This window comes from Schistocerca gregaria, chromosome 9 (genome assembly GCF_023897955.1).
Source record: "Schistocerca gregaria isolate iqSchGreg1 chromosome 9, iqSchGreg1.2, whole genome shotgun sequence".
Lineage (NCBI taxonomy): Eukaryota > Metazoa > Arthropoda > Insecta > Orthoptera > Acrididae > Schistocerca > Schistocerca gregaria.
In genome coordinates this window covers 5,695,903-5,713,010 of record NC_064928.1, presented here as the reverse complement: position 1 = coordinate 5,713,010, position 17,108 = coordinate 5,695,903, and positions in this window count along the sequence as shown.

Sequence of the window (17,108 nt, the reverse complement as noted above, 5' to 3'; positions counted from 1 at the left end):
CGATGCACGTCTGGTGGCATTCTGTAATCTGTGGACTATCAGAGTGTTGATGAAACACCGAAATTGCATCGGGATTGAATACAACAGTCACCATGCGCACATCCTTCCATGGGAGTAGTGTGTCAAACAGTCTACGCTTTGATCGTTCCCTGGAAGACCATAAGTAGTTTCCGATGCACATCTGGAGGCATTCTGTAATCTTTGGACTGTGTGAGTGTTGATGAAATACACAAATTCCATCGGGATTGAATACAACAGTCACCATGCGCACTTGCCTCCATGGGAGTAATGTCTGAAACAGTCTACGCTTTGATCGTTCCCTGGAAGACCAGTAGTAGTTTCTGATGCACATCCGGTTCATTCTGTAATCTGTGGACTATCAGAGTGTTGATGAAACACAGAAATTGCATCGGGATTGATTACAACAGTCACCATGCGCACTTGCCTCCATGGGAGTAATGTCTGAAACAGTCTACGCTTTGATCGTTCCCTGGAAGACCAGTAGTAGTTTCTGATGCACATCCGGTTCATTCTGTAATCTGTGGACTATCAGAGTGTTGATGAAACACAGGAATTGCATCTGAATTGAATACAACAGTCACCATGCGCACTTTCTCCACGGGAGTAATGTCTCAAACAGTCTACGCTTTGATCGTTCCCTGGAAGACCAGTAGTAGTTACCGATGCACATCTGGTGGTATTGTGTAATTTGTGGACTATCAGAGTGTTGATGAAACACAGAAATTGCATCAGGATTGAGTACAACAGTCACCATGCGCACTTTCCTCCATGGTAGTGATGTCTCTAACATTTTTCCCTGTGATCGTTCCCTGGAAGACCAGTAGTAGTTTCCAATGCACATCTGGAGGCATTCTGTAATCTGTGGACTATCAGAGTGTTGATGAACACCGAAATTTAATCGGGATGAAATACAACAATTACCATGCTCACTTTCCTCCATGGGAGTAATGTCTCAAACAGTCTACGCTTTGATCGTTCCCTGGAAGACCAGTGGTAATTTCCGATGCACATCTGGAGGCATTCTGTAATCTGTGGACTATCAGTGTGTTGATGAAACACAGATATTGCATTGGGAATGAATACAATAGTCACCATGCGCACATCCCTCCATGGGAGTTGTGTGTCAAACAGTCTACGCTTTGATCGTTCCCTGGAAGACCAGATGTAGTTTCCGATGCACATCTGGAGGCATTGTGTGATCTGTGGACTGTGTGAGTGTTGATGAAATACACAAATTGCATCGGGATTGAATACAACAGTCACCATGCGCACTTTCCTCCACGGGAGTAATGTCTCAAACAGTCTACGCTTTGATCGTTCCCTGGTAGACCAGTAGTAGTTTCCGATGCACATCTGGTGGCATTCCTTAATCTGTGGACTATCAGATTGTTGACGAAACACAGAAATTGCATCGGGATTGAATACAACAGTCACCATGCGCACTTGCCTCCATGTTAGTAATGTCTTAAACAGTCTACGCGTTGATCGCTCCCTGGAAGACCTGTGGTAGTTTCCGATGCACATCTGGAGGCAATCTGTAATCTGTGGACTATCAGAGTGTTGATGAAACACAGATATTGCATCGGGATAGAATACAACAGTAACCATGCCTACTTTCCTCCATGGGAGTAATGTCTCAAACAGTCTACGCCTTGATCGTTCCCTGGAAGGCCACTAGTAGTTTCCAATGCACATCTGGATGCATTCTGTAATCTGTGGACCTTCAAAGTGTTGATGAAAGACAGATATTGCCTCGGGATAGAATACAACAGTCACCATGCACACTTCCGCCATGGGAGTAATGTCTCAAACAGTCAACGCTTTGATCGCTCCCTGGAAGACCAGTGGTAGTTTCCGATGCACATCTGGAGGCATTCTGTAATCTGTGGACTATCAGAGTGTTGATGAAACACAGATATTGCATCGGGATAGAATACAACAGTAACCATGACCACTTTCCTCAGTGGGAGTAATGTCTCAAACAGTCTACGCTTTGGTCGTTCCCTGGAGGACCAGTAGTAGTTATCGATTCACATCTGGAGGCATTCTGTAATCTGTGGACTATCAGAGTGTTGATCAAATACAGAAATTGCTTCGGGATTGAATACAACAGTCACCATGCGCACTTTCTTCCATGAGAGTAGTGTCTCAAACAGTCTACGCTTCGATCGTTCCCTGGAAGCCCGGTAGTAGTTTCCGATGCACGTCTGGTGGCATTCTGTAATCTGTGGACTATCAGAGTGTTGATGAAACACCGAAATTGCATCGGGATTGAATACAACAGTCACCATGCGCACATCCTTCCATGGGAGTAGTGTGTCAAACAGTCTACGCTTTGATCGTTCCCTGGAAGACCATAAGTAGTTTCCGATGCACATCTGGAGGCATTCTGTAATCTTTGGACTGTGTGAGTGTTGATGAAATACACAAATTCCATCGGGATTGAATACAACAGTCACCATGCGCACTTGCCTCCATGGGAGTAATGTCTGAAACAGTCTACGCTTTGATCGTTCCCTGGAAGACCAGTAGTAGTTTCTGATGCACATCCGGTTCATTCTGTAATCTGTGGACTATCAGAGTGTTGATGAAACACAGAAATTGCATCGGGATTGATTACAACAGTCACCATGCGCACTTGCCTCCATGGGAGTAATGTCTGAAACAGTCTACGCTTTGATCGTTCCCTGGAAGACCAGTAGTAGTTTCTGATGCACATCCGGTTCATTCTGTAATCTGTGGACTATCAGAGTGTTGATGAAACACAGGAATTGCATCTGAATTGAATACAACAGTCACCATGCGCACTTTCTCCACGGGAGTAATGTCTCAAACAGTCTACGCTTTGATCGTTCCCTGGAAGACCAGTAGTAGTTACCGATGCACATCTGGTGGTATTGTGTAATTTGTGGACTATCAGAGTGTTGATGAAACACAGAAATTGCATCAGGATTGAGTACAACAGTCACCATGCGCACTTTCCTCCATGGTAGTGATGTCTCTAACATTTTTCCCTGTGATCGTTCCCTGGAAGACCAGTAGTAGTTTCCAATGCACATCTGGAGGCATTCTGTAATCTGTGGACTATCAGAGTGTTGATGAACACCGAAATTTAATCGGGATGAAATACAACAATTACCATGCTCACTTTCCTCCATGGGAGTAATGTCTCAAACAGTCTACGCTTTGATCGTTCCCTGGAAGACCAGTGGTAATTTCCGATGCACATCTGGAGGCATTCTGTAATCTGTGGACTATCAGTGTGTTGATGAAACACAGATATTGCATTGGGAATGAATACAATAGTCACCATGCGCACATCCCTCCATGGGAGTTGTGTGTCAAACAGTCTACGCTTTGATCGTTCCCTGGAAGACCAGATGTAGTTTCCGATGCACATCTGGAGGCATTGTGTGATCTGTGGACTGTGTGAGTGTTGATGAAATACACAAATTGCATCGGGATTGAATACAACAGTCACCATGCGCACTTTCCTCCACGGGAGTAATGTCTCAAACAGTCTACGCTTTGATCGTTCCCTGGTAGACCAGTAGTAGTTTCCGATGCACATCTGGTGGCATTCCTTAATCTGTGGACTATCAGATTGTTGACGAAACACAGAAATTGCATCGGGATTGAATACAACAGTCACCATGCGCACTTGCCTCCATGTTAGTAATGTCTTAAACAGTCTACGCGTTGATCGCTCCCTGGAAGACCTGTGGTAGTTTCCGATGCACATCTGGAGGCAATCTGTAATCTGTGGACTATCAGAGTGTTGATGAAACACAGATATTGCATCGGGATAGAATACAACAGTAACCATGCCTACTTTCCTCCATGGGAGTAATGTCTCAAACAGTCTACGCTTTGGTCGTTCGGTGGAGGACCAGTAGTAGTTTCCGATTCACATCTGAAGGCATTCTGTAATCTGTGGACTATCAGAGTGTTGATCAAACACAGAAATTGGTTCGGGATTGAATACAACAGTCACCATGCGCAGTTTCAACCATGGGAGTAATGTCTCAAACAGACTACGATTTGATCATTCCCTGGAAGACCAGTAGTAGTTTCCGATGCACGTCTGGTGGCATTCTGTAATCTGTGGACTATCAGAGTGTTGATAAAACATAGAAATTACATTGGGATTGAATACAACATTCACCATCCGCACTTTCCTCCACGGGAGTAATGTCTCAAGCAGTCTACGCTTTGATCGTTCCCTTGAAGACCGGTAGTAGTTTCCGATGCACATCCTGTTCATTCTGTAATCTGTGGACTATCAGAGTGTTGATGAAACACAGAGATTGCATCGGGATAGAATACAACAGTCACCATGCGCACATCCTTCCATGGGAGTAGTGTGTCAAACAGTCTACGCTTTGATCGTTCCCTGGAAGACCATAAGTAGTTTCCGATGCACATCTGGAGGCATTCTGTAATCTTTGGACTGTGTGAGTGTTGATGAAATACACAAATTCCATCGGGATTGAATACAACAGTCACCATGCGCACTTTCCTCCATGGAAGTAATGTCTCAAACAGTCTACGCTTTGTTCGTTCCCTGGAAGACCAGTAGTAGTTTCCGATGCACATCTGGAGGTATTCTGTAATGTGTGGACTATCAGAGTGTTGATGAAACACAGAAATTGCATCGGGACTGAATACAACAGTCACCACGCGCACTTTCCTCCATGGGAGTAATGTCTCAAACAGTCTACGCTTTAAACGTTCCCTGGAAGACTAGTAGTAGTTTCCGATGCACTTCTGGAGTCATTCTGTAATCTGTGAACTATCAGAGTGTTGATGAAACACAGAAATTGCAACGGGATAAAATACAACAGTCACCATGCGCACTTTCCTCCATGGGAGTAACGTCTCTAACAGTCGACGCTTAGCTCGTTCTCTGGAAGACCACTAGTAGATTCCGATGCACATCTGGAGGCATTCTGTAATCTGTGGACTATCAGAGTGTTGATGAAACACAGAAATCGCATCGGGACTTAATACAACAGTCACCATGAGCACTTTCCTCCATGGGAGTAATGTCTCAAACAGTCTACGCTTTGATCGTTCCCTGGAAGACCAGAAGTAGTTTCCGATGCACATCTGGAGGCATTGTGGAATCTGTGGACTATCAGAGTGTTGATGAAACACAGAAATTGGATCGGGATTGAATACAACAGTCACCATGCGCTCATTCCTCCATGGGAGTAATGTCTCAAACAGTCTACGCTTTGATCGTTCCCAGGAAGACCAGTAGTAGTTTCCGATGCACATCTGGTGGCATTCTGTAATCTGTGGACTATCAGAGTGTTGATGAAACACAGAAATTGCATCGGGACTGAATACAACAGTCACCACGCGCACTTTCCTACATGGGAGTAATGTCTCAAACAGTCTACGCTTTGATCGTTCCCTTGAAGATCAGTAGTAGTTTCCGATGCACGTCTGGTGGCATTCTGTAATCTGTGGACTATCAGATTGTTGATGAAACACAGAAATTTCATCGGGATTAAATACAACAGTAACCATGCGCACTTTCCTCCATGGGAGTAATGTCTCAAACAGTCTACGCTTTGATCGTTCCCTGGAGCACCATAAGTAGTTTCTGATGCACATCTGGAGGCATTCTGTAATCTGTGGACTATCAGAGTGTTGATGAAACACAGAAATTGCATCGGGATTAAATACAACAGTCACCTAGTGCTATTTCTTCCATTGGAGTAATGTCTCAAACTGTCTACGATTTGATCGTTCCCTGGAAGGCCAGTAGTTGATTCCGATGCACATATGGAGGCATTATGAAATCTGTGGACAAGCTGAGTGTTGATGATACCCAGAAATTGCATCGGGATTCAATACAACAGTCGCCATGTGCACTTTCCTCCACGGGAGTAATGTCTCATACAGTCTACGCTTTGACCATTCCCCGGAAGACCAGTAGTAGTTTCAGATGCACATCTGGTGGCATTCTGTAATCTGTGGACTATCAGCGTGATGATGAAACACAGAAATTGTATCGGGATTGAATACAACAGTCACCATGCACACTTTCCTCCACAGGAGTAATGTCTCAAACAGTCGACTCTTTGATCGCTCCCTGGAAGACCAGTAGTAGTTTCCGATGCACATCTGGTGGCATTCCTTAATCTGTGGACTATTAGATTGTTGACGAAACACAGAAATTGCATCGGGATTGAATACAACAGTGACCATGCGCGCTTTCTCCATGGGAGTAATGTCTCAAACTGTCTACGCTTTGATCGTTCCCTGGAGGACCAGTAGTAGTTTCTGATGCACATCTGGAGGCATTCTGTATTCTGTGGACTAACAGAGTGTTGATGAAACACAGAAATTGCATCGGGATTGAATACAACAGTCACCATGCGCACATTCTTCCTTGAGAGTAGTGTCTCAAAGAGTCTACGCTTTGATCGTTCCCTGGAAGACCAGTAGTAGGTTCCGATGCACGTCTGGTGGCATTCTGTTATCTGTGGACTATCAGAGTGTTGATGAAACACCGAAAATGCATCGAGATTGAATACAACAGTCACCATGCGCACTTTCCTCCACAGGAGTAATGTCTCAAAGAGTCTACACTTTGATCGTTCCCTGGAATACCAGTAGTAGTTTCCGAAGCTCATCTGGAGGCATTCTGTAATCTGTGGACTAACAGAGTGTTGATGAAACACAAAGAATTAAACTGGGATTGAATACAACAGTCACCATGCGCACTTTCATCCATGAGAGTAGTGTCTCAAACAGTCTACGTTTTGATCGTTCCCTGGAGGACCAGTAGTAGTTTCAGATTCAAGTCTGGTGGCATTCAGTAATCTGTGGAATATCAGAGTTTTGATGAAACACAGAAATTGCATCGGGATTGAATTCAACAGTCACCATCCGCACTTTCCTCCACGGGACTAATGTCTCAAACAGTCTACGCTTTGATCGTTCCCTGGAAGACCAGTTGTAGTTTCCGATGCACATCCGGTTCATTCTGTAATCTGTGGACTATCAGAGTGTTGATGAAACACAGAAATTGAATCGGGATTGAATACAAGTCACCATGCGCCCTTTCCTCCACAGGAGTAATGTCTCAAACAGTCTACGCTTTGATCATTCCCTGGAAGACCAGTAGTAGTTTCAGATGCACATCTGGTGGCATTTTGTTATCTGTGGACTATCAGAGTGTTGATGAAACACAGAAATTGCATCGGGATTGAATACAAAAGTCACCATGCGCACTTTCCTCCACAGGAGTAATGTCCCAAACAGTCGACGCTTTGATCGTTCCCTCTAAGACCAGTAGTAATTTCCGATGCACATCTGGTAGCATTCCTTAATCTGTGGACTATCAGGGTGTTGATGAAACACAGAAATTGCATCGGGATTGAATACAACAGACACCATGTGCACTTTCCACCATGGAAGTAATGTCTCAAATAGTCTACGCTTCGATGGTTCCCTGGAAGACCTGTAGTAGTTTCCAATGCACATCTGGAGGCATTCTGTAATCTGTGGACTATCAGAGTGTTGATGAACACCGAAATTTTATCGGGATGAAATACAACAGTTACCATGCGCACTTTCCTCCATGGGAGTAATGTCTCAAACAGTCTACGCTTTGATCGTTCCCTGGAAGACCAGTGGTAATTTCCGATGCACATCTATAGGCATTCTGTAATCTGTGGACTATCAGTGTGTTGATGAAACACAGAAATTGCATAGGGGTTGAATACAACAGTCACCATCCGCACTTTCCTTCACGGGAGTAATGTCTCAAACAGTCTACGCTTTGATCGTTTCCTAGAAGACCAATAGTAGTTTCCGATGCACATCCGGTTCAGTCTGTAATCTGTGGTCTATCAGAGTGTTGGTGAAACACAGAAATTGCATCGGGAATGAATACAACAGTCACCATGCGCACTTTCGTCCACGGGAGTAAAGTCTCAAACAGTCTACGCTTTGATCGTTCCCTGGAAGACCAGTAGTAGTTTCCGATGCACATCCGGTTCATTCTGTAATCTGTGGACTATCAGAGTGTTGATGAAACACAGAAATTGGATCGGGATTGAATACAACAGTCACCATGCGCACTTTCCTCCACGGGAGTAATGTCTCAAACAGTCTACGCTTTGATCGTTCCCTGAAAGACCAGTAGTAGTTTCCGATGCACATCTGGTGGCATTGTGTAATTTGTAGACTATCAGAGTGTTGATGAAACACAGAAATTGCATCGGGATTGAATACAACAGTCACCATGCGCACTTTCCTCCGTGGGAGTAATGTCTCTAACATTTTATCTTGTGATCGTTCCCTGGAAGACCATAAGTAGTTTCTGATGCACATCTGGAGGCATTCTGTAATCTGTGGACTATCAGAGTGTTGATGAAACACAGAAATTGCATCGGGATTGAATACAACAGTCACCATGCGCACTTGCCTAAATGGGAGTAATGTCTCAAATAGTCTACGCCTTGATCGTTCCCTGGAAGGCCACTAGTAGTTTCCAATGCACATCTGGATGCATTCTGTAATCTGTGGACCTTCAAAGTGTTGAAGAAACACAGAAATTGCATCGGGATTGAATACAACAGTTACCATGCGCACTTGCCTCCATGTTAGTAATGTCTCAAACAGTCTACGCTTTGATCGCTCCCTGGAAGACCAGTGGTAGTTTCCGATGCACATCTGGAGGCATTCTGTAATCTGTGGACTATCAGAGTGTTGATGAAACACAGATATTGCATCGGGATAGAATACAACAGTAACCATGCCCACTTTCCTCCATGGGAGTAATGTCTCAAACAGTCTACGCTTTGGTCGTTCCCTGGAGGACCAGTAGTAGTTATCGATTCACATCTGGAGGCATTCTGTAATCTGTGGACTATCAGAGTGTTGATCAAATACAGAAATTGCTTCGGGATTGAATACAACAGTCACCATGCGCACTTTCTTCCATGAGAGTAGTGTCTCAAACAGTCTACGCTTCGATCGTTCCCTGGAAGCCCGGTAGTAGTTTCCGATGCACGTCTGGTGGCATTCTGTAATCTGTGGACTATCAGAGTGTTGATGAACACCGAAATTTAATCGGGATGAAATACAACAATTACCATGCTCACTTTCCTCCATGGGAGTAATGTCTCAAACAGTCTACGCTTTGATCGTTCCCTGGAAGACCAGTGGTAATTTCCGATGCACATCTGGAGGCATTCTGTAATCTGTGGACTATCAGTGTGTTGATGAAACACAGATATTGCATTGGGAATGAATACAATAGTCACCATGCGCACATCCCTCCATGGGAGTAGTGTGTCAAACAGTCTACGATTTGATCGTTCCCTGGAAGACCAGATGTAGTTTCCGATGCACATCTGGAGGCATTGTGTGATCTGTGGACTGTGTGAGTGTTGATGAAATACACAAATTGCATCGGGATTGAATACAACAGTCACCATGCGCACTTTCCTCCACGGGAGTAATGTCTCAAACAGTCTACGCTTTGATCGTTCCCTGGTAGACCAGTAGTAGTTTCCGATGCACATCTGGTGGCATTCCTTAATCTGTGGACTATCAGATTGTTGACGAAACACAGAAATTGCATCGGGATTGAATACAACAGTCACCATGCGCACTTGCCTCCATGTTAGTAATGTCTCAAACAGTCTACGCGTTGATCGCTCCCTGGAAGACCTGTGGTAGTTTCCGATGCACATCTGGAGGCAATCTGTAATCTGTGGACTATCAGAGTGTTGATGAAACACAGATATTGCATCGGGATAGAATACAACAGTAACCATGCCTACTTTCCTCCATGGGAGTAATGTCTCAAACAGTCTACGCTTTGGTCGTTCGGTGGAGGACCAGTAGTAGTTTCCGATTCACATCTGAAGGCATTCTGTAATCTGTGGACTATCAGAGTGTTGATCAAACACAGAAATTGGTTCGGGATTGAATACAACAGTCACCATGCGCAGTTTCAACCATGGGAGTAATGTCTCAAACAGACTACGATTTGATCATTCCCTGGAAGACCAGTAGTAGTTTCCGATGCACGTCTGGTGGCATTCTGTAATCTGTGGACTATCAGAGTGTTGATAAAACATAGAAATTAGATTGGGATTGAATACAACATTCACCATCCGCACTTTCCTCCACGGGAGTAATGTCTCAAGCAGTCTACGCTTTGATCGTTCCCTTGAAGACCGGTAGTAGTTTCCGATGCACATCCTGTTCATTCTGTAATCTGTGGACTATCAGAGTGTTGATGAAACACAGAGATTGCATCGGGATTGAATACAACAGTCACCATGCGCACATCCTTCCATGGGAGTAGTGTGTCAAACAGTCTACGCTTTGATCGTTCCCTGGAAGACCATAAGTAGTTTCCGATGCACATCTGGAGGCATTCTGTAATCTTTGGACTGTGTGAGTGTTGATGAAATACACAAATTCCATCGGGATTGAATACAACAGTCACCATGCGCACTTTCCTCCATGGAAGTAATGTCTCAAACAGTCTACGCTTTGATCGTTCCCTGGAAGACCAGTAGTAGTTTCCGATGCACATCTGGAGGTATTCTGTAATGTGTGGACTATCAGAGTGTTGATGAAACACAGAAATTGCATCGGGACTGAATACAACAGTCACCACGCGCACTTCCCTCCATGGGAGTCTACGCTTTAAACGTTCCCTGGAAGACTAGTAGTAGTTTCCGATGCACTTCTGGAGTCATTCTGTAATCTGTGAACTATCAGAGTGTTGATGAAACACAGAAATTGCAACGGGATAAAATACAACAGTCACCATGCGCACTTTCCTCCATGGGAGTAACGTCTCTAACAGTCGACGCTTAGATCGTTCTCTGGAAGACCACTAGTAGTTTCCGATGCACATCTGGAGGCATTCTGTAATCTGTGGACTATCAGAGTGTTGATGAAACACAGAAATCGCATCGGGACTGAATACAACAGTCACCATGAGCACTTTCCTCCATGGGAGTAATGTCTCAAACAGTCTACGCTTTGATCGTTCCCTGGAAGACCAGAAGTAGTTTCCGATGCACATCTGGAGGCATTGTGGAATCTGTGGACTATCAGAGTGTTGATGAAACACAGAAATTGGATCGGGATTGAATACAACAGTCACCATGCGCTCATTCCTCCATGGGAGTAATGTCTCAAACAGTCTACGCTTTGATCGTTCCCAGGAAGACCAGTAGTAGTTTCCGATGCACATCTGGTGGCATTCTGTAATCTGTGGACTATCAGAGTGTTGATGAAACACAGAAATTGCATCGGGACTGAATACAACAGTCACCACGCGCACTTTCCTACATGGGAGTAATGTCTCAAACAGTCTACGCTTTGATCGTTCCCTTGAAGATCAGTAGTAGTTTCCGATGCACGTCTGGTGGCATTCTGTAATCTGTGGACTATCAGATTGTTGATGAAACACAGAAATTTCATCGGGATTAAATACAACAGTAACCATGCGCACTTTCCTCCATGGGAGTAATGTCTCAAACAGTCTACGCTTTGATCGTTCCCTGGAGCACCATAAGTAGTTTCTGATGCACATCTGGAGGCATTCTGTAATCTGTGGACTATCAGAGTGTTGATGAAACACAGAAATTGCATCGGGATTAAATACAACAGTCACCTAGTGCTATTTCTTCCATTGGAGTAATGTCTCAAACTGTCTACGATTTGATCGTTCCCTGGAAGGCCAGTAGTTGATTCCGATGCACATATGGAGGCATTATGAAATCTGTGGACAAGCTGAGTGTTGATGATACCCAGAAATTGCATCGGGATTCAATACAACAGTCGCCATGTGCACTTTCCTCCACGGGAGTAATGTCTCATACAGTCTACGCTTTGACCATTCCCCGGAAGACCAGTAGTAGTTTCAGATGCACATCTGGTGGCATTCTGTAATCTGTGGACTATCAGCGTGATGATGAAACACAGAAATTGTATCGGGATTGAATACAACAGTCACCATGCACACTTTCCTCCACAGGAGTAATGTCTCAAACAGTCGACTCTTTGATCGCTCCCTGGAAGACCAGTAGTAGTTTCCGATGCACATCTGGTGGCATTCCTTAATCTGTGGACTATTAGATTGTTGACGAAACACAGAAATTGCATCGGGATTGAATACAACAGTGACCATGCGCGCTTTCTCCATGGGAGTAATGTCTCAAACTGTCTACGCTTTGATCGTTCCCTGGAGGACCAGTAGTAGTTTCTGATGCACATCTGGAGGCATTCTGTATTCTGTGGACTAACAGAGTGTTGATGAAACACAGAAATTGCATCGGGATTGAATACAACAGTCACCATGCGCACATTCTTCCTTGAGAGTAGTGTCTCAAAGAGTCTACGCTTTGATCGTTCCCTGGAAGACCAGTAGTAGGTTCCGATGCACGTCTGGTGGCATTCTGTTATCTGTGGACTATCAGAGTGTTGATGAAACACCGAAAATGCATCGAGATTGAATACAACAGTCACCATGCGCACTTTCCTCCACAGGAGTAATGTCTCAAAGAGTCTACACTTTGATCGTTCCCTGGAATACCAGTAGTAGTTTCCGAAGCTCATCTGGAGGCATTCTGTAATCTGTGGACTAACAGAGTGTTGATGAAACACAAAGAATTAAACTGGGATTGAATACAACAGTCACCATGCGCACTTTCATCCATGAGAGTAGTGTCTCAAACAGTCTACGTTTTGATCGTTCCCTGGAGGACCAGTAGTAGTTTCAGATTCAAGTCTGGTGGCATTCAGTAATCTGTGGAATATCAGAGTTGTGATGAAACACAGAAATTGCATCGGGATTGAATTCAACAATCACCATCCGCACTTTCCTCCACGGGACTAATGTCTCAAACAGTCTACGCTTTGATCGTTCCCTGGAAGACCAGTTGTAGTTTCCGATGCACATCCGGTTCATTCTGTAATCTGTGGACTATCAGAGTGTTGATGAAACACAGAAATTGAATCGGGATTGAATACAACAGTCACCATGCGCCCTTTCCTCCACAGGAGTAATGTCTCAAACAGTCTACGCTTTGATCATTCCCTGGAAGACCAGTAGTAGTTTCAGATGCACATCTGGTAGCATTCCTTAATCTGTGGACTATCAGAGTGTTGATGAAACACAGAAATTGCATCGGGATTGAATACAAAAGTCACCATGCGCACTTTCCTCCACAGGAGTAATGTCCCAAACAGTCGACGATTTGATCGTTCCCTCTAAGACCAGTAGTAGTTTCCGATGCACATCTGGATGCATTTTGTAATCTGTGGACCTTCAAAGTGTTGATGAAACACAGAAATTGCATCGGGATTAAATACAACAGTCACCATGCGCACTTTCCTCCATGGGAGTAATGTCTCAAATAGTCTACGCTTTGATCGTTCCCTGGAAGACCAGTAGTAGTTTCCGATGCAAATCTGGATGCATTCTGTAATCTGTGGACTATCAGAGTGTTGATGAAACACCGAAATTGCATCTGGATTGAATACAACAGTCACCATGCGCACTTTCCTCCCTGGGAGTAATGTCTCAAACAGTCTACGCTTTGATCGTACCCTGGAAGAGCAGTAGTAGTTTAAGATGCACATCTGGAGGCATTCTGTAATCTGTGTACTATCAGAGTGTTGATGAAACACAAAAAATTGCATCGGGATTGAATACAACAGTCACCATGCGCAGTTTTATCCATGAGAGTAGTGTCTCAAACAGTCTACGCTTTGATCATTTCCTGGGAGACCAGTAGTAGCTTCCGATGCACGTCTGGTGGCATTCTGTAATCTGTAGACTATCATAGTGTTGATGAAACAGAGAAATTAGATAGGGATTGAATACAACAGTCACCATCCGCACTTTCCTCCACGGGAGTAATGTCTCAAACAGTCTACGCTTTGATCGTTTCCTAGAAGACCAGTAGTAGTTTCCGATGCACATCCGGTTCAGTCTGTAATCTGTGGTCTATCAGAGTGTTGATGATACACAGAAATTGCATCGGGATTGAATACAACAGTCACCATGCGCACATTCCTCCTTGGGAGTAATGTCTCAAACAGTCTACGCTTTGATCGTTTCCTGGAAGACCAGTAGTAGTTTCCAATGCACATCCGGTTCATTCTGTAATCTGTGGACTATCAGAGTGTTGATGAAACACAGAAATTGCATCGGGATTGAATACAACAGTCACCATGAGCAGTTTCAACCATGGGAGTAATGTCTCAAACAGTCTACAATTTGATCATTCCCTGGAAGATCAGTAGTAGTTTCCGATGCACGTCTGGTGGCATTCTGTAATCTGTGGACTATCAGAGTGTTGATAAAACATAGAAATTAGATTGGGATTGAATACAACATTCACCATCCGCACTTTCCTCCACGGGAGTAATGTCTCATTCAGTCTACGCTTTGATCGTTCCCTGGAAGACCAGTATTAATTCCCGATGCACATCTGGAGGCATTCTGTAATCTGTGGACTATCAGAGTGTTGATGAAACACAGAGATTGCATCGGGATTGAATACAACAGTCACCATGCGCACATCCCTCCATGGGAGTAGTGTGTCAAACAGTCTACGCTTTGATCGTTCCCTGGCAGACCAGAAGTAGTTTCCGATGCACATCTGGAGGCATTCTGTAATCTTTGGACTGTGTGAGTGTTGATGAAATACACAAATTCCATCGGGATTGAATACAACAGTCACCATGCGCACTTTCCTCCACGGAAGTAATGTCTCAAACAGTCTACGCTTTGATCGTTCGCTGGAAGACCAGTAGTAGTTTCCGATGCACATCTGGAGGTATTCTGTAATGTGTGGACTATCAGAGTGTTGATGAAACACAGAAATTGCATCGGGACTGAATACAACAGTCACCACGCGCACTTTCCTCCATGGGAGTAATGTCTCAAACAGTCTACGCTTTAAACGTTCCCTGGAAGACTAGTAGTAGTTTCCGATGCACCTCTGGAGGCATTCTGTAATCTGTGGACTATCAGAGTGTTGATGAAACACAGAAATTGCAACGGGATAAAATACAACAGTCACCATGCGCACTTTCCTCCATGGGAGTAACGTCTCTAACAGTCGACGCTTAGATCGTTCTCTATAAGACCACTAGTAGTTTCCGATGCACATCTGGAGGCAATCTGTAATCTGTGGACTATCAGAGTGTCGATGAAACACAGAAATCGCATCGGGACTGAATACAACAGTCACCATGAGCACTTTCCTCCATGGGAGTAATGTCTCAAACAGTCTACGCTTTGATCGTTCCCTGGAAGACCAGAAGTAGTTTCCGATGCACATCTGGAGGCATTGTGGAATCTGTGGACTATCAGAGTGTTGATGAAACACAGAAATTGGATCGGGATTGAATACAACAGTCACCATGCGCTCATTCCTCCATGGGAGTAATGTCTCAAACAGTCTACGCTTTGATCTTTCCCAGGAAGACCAGTAGTAGTTTCCGATGCACATCTGGTGGCATTCTGTAATCTGTGGACTATCAGAGTGTTGATGAAACACAGAAATTGCATCGGGACTGAATACAACAGTCACCACGCGCACTTTCCTACATGGGAGTAATGTCTCAAACAGTCTACGCTTTGATCGTTCCCTTGAAGATCAGTAGTAGTTTCCGATGCACGTCTGGTGGCATTCTGTAATCTGTGGACTATCCGAGTGTTGATGAAACACAGAAATTTCATCGGGATTAAATACAACAGTAACCATGCGCACTTTCCTCCATGGGAGTAATGTCTCAAACAGTCTACGCTTTGATCGTTCCCTGGAACACCATAAGTAGTTTCTGATGCACATCTGGAGGCATTCTGTAATCTGTGGACTATCAGAGTGTTGATGAAACACAGAAATTGCATCGGGATTAAATACAACAGTCACCTTGTGCTATTTCTTCCATGGGAGTAATGTCTCAAACTGTCTACGATTTGATCGTTCCCTGGAAGGCCAGTAGTTGATTCCGATGCACATATGGAGGCATTATGAAATCTGTGGACAAGCTGAGTGTTGATGATACCCAGAAATTGCATCGGGATTCAATACAACAGTCGCCATGTGCACTTTCCTCCACGGGAGTAATGTCTCATACAGTCTACGCTTTGACCATTCCCCGGAAGAAGGGTAGTAGTTTCAGATGCACATCTGGTGGCATTCTGTAATCTGTGGACTATCAGAGTGATGATGAAACACAGAAATTGGATCGGGATTGAATACAACAGTCACCATGCGCTCATTCCTCCATGGGAGTAATGTCTCAAACAGTCTACGCTTTGATCTTTCCCAGGAAGACCAGTAGTAGTTTCCGATGCACATCTGGTGGCATTCTGTAATCTGTGGACTATCAGAGTGTTGATGAAACACAGAAATTGCATCGGGACTGAATACAACAGTCACCACGCGCACTTTCCTACATGGGAGTAATGTCTCAAACAGTCGACTCTTTGATCGCTCCCTGGAAGACCAGTAGTAGTTTCCGATGCACATCTGGTGGCATTCCTTAATCTGTGGACTATCAGATTGTTGACGAAACACAGAAATTGCATCGGGATTGAATACAACAGTGACCATGCGCGCTTTCTCCATGGGAGTAATGTCTCTAACAGTCTACGCTTTGATCGTTCCCTGGAGGACCAGTAGTAGTTTCTGATGCACATCTGGAGGCATTCTGTAATCTGTGGACTAACAGAGTGTTGATGAAACACAGAAATTGCACCGGGATTGAATACAACAGTCACCATGCGCACATTCTTCCTTGAGAGTAGTGTCTCAAAGAGTCTACGCTTTGATCGTTCCCTGGAAGACCAGTAGTAGGTTCCGATGCACGTCTGGTGGCATTCTGTTATCTGTGGACTATCAGAGTGTTGATGAAACACCGAAAATGCATCGAGATTGAATACAACAGTCACCATGCGCACTTTCCTCCACAGGAGTAATGTCTCAAAGAGTCTACACTTTGATCGTTCCCTGGAAAACCAGTAGTGGTTTCCGAAGCTCATCTGGAGGCATTCTGTAATCTGTGGACTATCAGAG